This window comes from Kogia breviceps, chromosome 6 (assembly GCF_026419965.1).
Source record: "Kogia breviceps isolate mKogBre1 chromosome 6, mKogBre1 haplotype 1, whole genome shotgun sequence".
In the NCBI taxonomy this organism is placed as follows: Eukaryota; Metazoa; Chordata; class Mammalia; order Artiodactyla; family Physeteridae; genus Kogia; species Kogia breviceps.
Genome location: NC_081315.1, coordinates 57,460,661 through 57,466,751, shown reverse-complemented (window position 1 = coordinate 57,466,751; position 6,091 = coordinate 57,460,661).

Below are 6,091 nucleotides of genomic sequence, written 5' to 3'. Positions count from 1 at the left end.
TGGAATTATATAAACCCCTGAGGTTCCCTTTCACTCCCCTGTTTCATCACAGAAGGGAACTCAGATAGGCTTTTTCATTGCTCTTGTCCTCTGACTCTAGTACTTATTAAATGTGTTAAATGACTTGGGGAAGAGTTACATAATCTTGTGAAGCCTCATTTTCTTCTTCTTCTTTTTTTTTTTTTTTATTTATTTTTTTTTTTGCGGTATGCGGGCCTCTCACTGTTGTGGCCTCTCCCGTTGCGGAGCACAGGCTCCGGACGCGCAGGCCTGGCGGCCATGGCTCACGGGCCTAGTCGCTCCGCGGCATGTGGGATCCTCCCGGACCAGGGCACGAACCCGTGTCTCCTGCATCGGCAGGCGGATTCTCAACCACTGCGCCACCAGGGAAGCCCTTCTTCTTCTTTAAAAAGAGGATACCAGTGCTCTTTCCTACAGAATTAGTGTAAAGACTAGTGAGACACTATGTACAATACCTGGCATATGGCAGGCATCCAACAAATGATCGCAAATATTATGGTCTCCATCATCCATCCTGCTACCACCAATTGGCACAGATGCAAGGTGAGAAGTAGGAGACTAGAGCTGAGGAGTAAGCCATGTTTCCCTGACCACACCTCTTACTGCTCAGCTACCCACACATTAAAATTAAAAGACTAAGGGGGGCCTTCAAGATGGCAGAGGAGTAAGATGTGGAGATCACCTTCCTCCCCACAAATACATCAAAAATACATCTACGTGTGGAACAACTCCTACAGAACACCTACTGAACACTGGCAGAAGACCTCAGACTTCCCCAAAAGCAAGAAACTCCCCACATACCTGGGTAGGGCAAAAGAAAAAAGAAAAAACAGAGACAAAAGAACAGGGACGGGACCTGCACCTCTGGGAGGGAGCTGTGAAGCAGGAAAAGTTGCCACACGCTAGGAAGCCCCTTCACTAGCGGAGACAGGGGTGGGCGGTGGGGGGGAAGCTTTGGAGCCACGGAGGAGAGTGCAGTAACAGGGTGCGGAGGGCAAAGCGGAGAGATACCCACACAGAGGATCGGTGCCGACCAGCACTCACCAGCCTGAGAGGCTTGTCTGCTCACCCGCCTGCTGGGGTTGGCTGCGAGAACACAGCCTGAAGGGGGCTAGTGCACCATGGCTAGCCAGGAAGGAGTCTGGGAGAAGTCTGGAACTGCTGAAGAGGCAAGAGACCACTGTTTCGGGGTGCACGAAGTGAGGGGATTCCTTCCCAGTGTGCCCACAGAAGGCAGAGCACCACGTAAGCCAGCTCCAGAGACTGGTACAAGCCACAGCTATCAACTCAGACCCCAGAGACAGGCATGAAATGCTAACATTGCTGCTACTGCTACCAAGAATCCTGCGTGCGAGTATAGGTCACTACCCACACCCCACCCCGGGAGCCTGTGCAGCCCACCACTGCCAGGGTCCTGAGATCCAGGGACAACTTCCCTGGAAGAACACACGGCATGCCTCAGCCTGTTGCTACGTCATGCCAGCATCTGCCACCACAGGCTCGCCCCACATTCCAATAATGACTACTGTACCCCTCCCTTTCCCCAGCCTGAGAGAGCAAGAGAGGCTTAATCAGCCTCTGCTTTAATCTCCTCCTGTCTGGGCAGGGAACAGACACCTGAGGGTGACCTACATTCAGAGGCGGGGCCAAATCCAAAGCTGAGCCCCAGGAGCTGTGCGAACAAAGAAGAGAAAGGGAAATCTCTCCCAGCAACCTCAGAAGCAGTGGATTAAATCCCCAGTCAACTTGATGTACGCTGCATCTGTGGAATACCTGAACAGACAACAAATGTTCTCAAAATTGAGGTGGTGGACTTTGGGAGTAACTGTAGACTTGGGGTTTGATGTCTGCAATTGATTTGTTTCTGATTTTTATGTTTATCTCAGTTTTTAGGGATTGTGATCACTGGTGGATTTGTTTATTGGTTTGGTTGCTCTATTTATTTATTTTTATTATTTTTTATTTTATCATTTTTTAATTCTTTTACTTTGCTTTATTTGCTTTCTTTTTTTTCTCCCTTTTCTTCTAACCATGTGGCTGACAAGGTCATGGTGCTCTGGCAGGGTGTCAGGCCTGAGCCTCTGAGGTAGGAGAGCCAAGTCCAGGACACCGGACCACCAGAGAGCTCTCAGCTCCATGTAATATCAATTGGCAACAGTTCTCCCAGAGATCTCCATCTCAACACTAAGACCCAGCTCCACCCAACAGCCAGCAAGCTCCAATGCTGGATGCCCCATGCAAAACAAATGGCAAGAAAGGGACACAACCCCACCCATTAGCAGATAGTCTACCTAAAATTGTACTAAGTTCACAGACACCCCAAACGGACGGGGCCCTGCCCACAAGAAAGACAAGATCCAGTCCCACCCACTAGAACACAGGCACCAGTGTTCCTGTGCCTGTGGAAGCCTACACACCAGGAAGCCTACATATTGATAGTTACCTTAAATGAAAATGGATTAAATGCTCCAACCAAAAGACACAGACTGGCTGAATGGATACAAAAACAAGACCGGTACATATACTGTCTACAAGAGACCCACTTTAGACCTAGGGACATGTACAGCCTTGAAGTAAGGGGATGGAAAAAGATATACCATGCAAATGGAAATCAAAAGAAAGCTAGAGTAGCCATTCTCATATCAGACAAAATAGGCTTTAAAATAAAGACTATTACAAGAGACAAAGAAGGACACTACATACGGATCAAGGGATCAATGCAAGAAGAAAATATAACAATTGTAAATATTTATGCACCCAACATAGGAGCCCCTCAATACATAAGGCATATACTAACAGCCATAAAAGGGGAAACCGACAGTAACACAATCATAGTAAGAGACTTTAACACCCCACTTTCACCAATGGACAGATCATCCAAAGTGAAAATAAGGAAACACAAGCTTTAAATGACACATTAGACAAAAAGGACTTAATTGATATTTATAGGACATTCCATCCAAAAACAACAGAATACACTTTCTTCTCAAGTGATCATGGAACATTCTCCAGGATAGATCATGTTTTGGGTCATAAATCAAGCTTTGGTAAATTTAAGGAAATTGAAATTGTATCAAGAATTTTTTCCAACCACAATGCTTTGAGACTGTATATAAATTACAGGAAAAAAACTGTAAAAAATACAAACACATGGTGGCTAAACAATACACTACTAAATAACCAAGAAGTTACTGAAGAAATCAAAGAGGAAATCAAAAAATACCTAGAAACAAATGACAATAAAAACACAAAAACCCAACACCTATGGGATGCAACAAAAGCAGTTCTAAGAGGGAAGTTTATAGCAATACAATTCTACCTCAAGAAACAAGAAAAATCTCAAATAAACAAACTAACCTTACACCTAAAGCAAATAGAGAAAGAAGAACAAAAAACCCCCAAGTTAACAGAAGGAAAGAAATCATAAAGATCAGATCAGAAATAGATGAAAAAGAAATGAAGAAAACAATAGCAAAGACCAATAAAACTAAAAGCTGGTTCTTTGAGAAGATAAACAAAATTGATAATCCATTAACCAGACTCATCAAGAAAAAAATGGAGAAAACTCAAATCAACAGAATTAGAAATGAAAGAGGGGAAGTAACAACTGACACTGCAGAAATACAAAGAATCATGAGAGATTACTATAAGCAACTATATGCCAATAAAACGGACAACCTGGAAGAAATGGACAAATTCTTAGAAAAGCACAACATTCCAAGACTGAACCAGGAAGAAATAGAAAATATGAACAGACCAATTGCAAGCACTGATATTGAAACTGTGTTTAAAAATCTTCCAACAAACAAAAGCCTAGGACCAGATGGCTTCACAGGTGAATTCCATCAAACATATAGAGACGAGCTAACACCTATCCTTCTCAAACTCTTCCAAAAGATAGCAGAGTGAAGAACACTCCCAGACTCATTCTATGAGGCCCCCATCACGCTGTTACCAAAACCAGACAAAGATGTCACAAAAAAAGAAAACTATAGACCAATATCACTGATGAACACAGATGCAAAAATCCTCAACAGAATACTAGCAAACAGAATCCAACAGCACATTAAAAGGATCATACACCATGATCAAGTGGGGTTTACCCCAGGAATGCAAGGATTCTTCAATATGTGCAAATCAATCAAAGTGATACACCATATCAACAAATTGAAGGAGAAAAACCATCAAATCATCTCAATAGATGAGGAAAAAGCTTTCAACAAAATTCAACACCCATTTATGATAAAAACTCTCCAGAAAGTAGGCATAGAGGGACCCTACCTCAACATAATAAAGACTATATAGGACAAACCCACAGCCAACATCATTCTCAATGGTGAAAAACTGAAACCATTTCCTCTTAGATCAGAAACAAGGCAAGGTTGCCCACTCTCACCACTATCATTCAACATAGTTTTAGAAGCTTTAGCCACGGCAATTAGAGAAGAAAAAGAAATAAAAGGAATCCAAATCAGAAAGAAAAGAAACTGTCACTGTTTGCAGATGACATGATACTATACATAGAGAATCCTAAAGACGCTACCAGAAAACTACTAGAGCTAATCAATGAATATGGTAAAGTAGTAGGATACAAAATTAATGCATAGAAATCTCTTGCATTCCTATACACTAATGATAAAAAATCTGAAAGAGAAATGAAGGAAACACTCCCACTTACCACTGCAACAAAAGGAATAAAATACCTAGAAATAAACCTACCTAAGAAGAAGGAAGACCTGTATGCAGAAAACTATAAGACATTCATGAAAGAAATTAAAGACAATACAAACAGATGGAGAGACATACTGTGTTCTTGGATTGGAAGAATCAATATTGTGAAAATGACTAAAGTACCCAAAGCAATCTACAGATTCAGTGCAATCCCTATCAAAATACCAATGGTATTCTTCAAAGAAGTAGAACAAAAAATTTCACAATTTGTATGGAAACACAAAAGACCCCAAATAGCCAAAGCAATCTTGAGAAAGAAAAATGGAGCTGGAGGAATCAGGCTCCTGGACTTCAGACTATACTACAAAGCTACAGTAACTAAGACACTATGGTACTGGCAGAAAAACAAAAATATAGATCAATGGAACAGGATAGAAAGCCCAGAGATAAACCCATGAACATATGGTCACCTTATCTTTGATAAAGGAGGCAAGAATATACAATGGAGAAAAGACAGCCTCTTCAATAAGTGGTGCTGGGAAAGCTGGACAGCTACATGAAAAAGAATGAAATTAGAGCACTTCCTAACACCATATACAAAAATAAACTCAGAATGGATTAAAGACCTAAATGTAAGGTGAGACACTATAAAACACTTAGAGAAAACATAGGCAGAACACTGTATGACATAAATCACAGCAAGATCCTTCTTGACCCACCTCCTAGAGAAATGGAAATAAAAACATAAATAAACGAGACCTAATGAAACTTAAAAGTTTTTGCACAGCAAAGGAGACCATAAACAAGACCAAAAGACCACCCTCAGAATCGGAGAAAATATTTGCAAATGAAGCAACTGACAAAGGATTAATCTCCAAAATATATAAGCAGCTCATGCAGCTCAATATCAAAAAAACAAATAACCCAATCCAAAAATGGGCAGAAGACCTAAATAGACATTTCTCCAAAGAAGGTATACAGATGGCCAACAAACACATGAAAGGATTCTCAACATCACTAATTAGAGGAATGCAAATTAAAAATACAATGAGGTGTCACCTCACAATGGTCAGAATGGCCATCATCAAAAAATCTACAAACAATGAATGCTGGAGACGGGGTGGAGAAAAGGGAACCCTCTTGCACTGTTGGTGGGAATGTAAACTGATACAGCCACTATGGAAAACAGTATGGAGGGTCCTTAAAAAACTAGAAATAGGGAAGATGGTGGAAGAGTAAGACGTGGAGATCACCTTCCTCCCCACAGATACATCAGAAATACATCTACACGTGGAACTGCTCCTATAGAACACCCACTGAACGCTGGCAGAAGACCTCTGACCTTCCAAAAGGCAAGCAACTCCCCCACGTACCTGGGTAGGGCAAAAGAAAAAAGCAT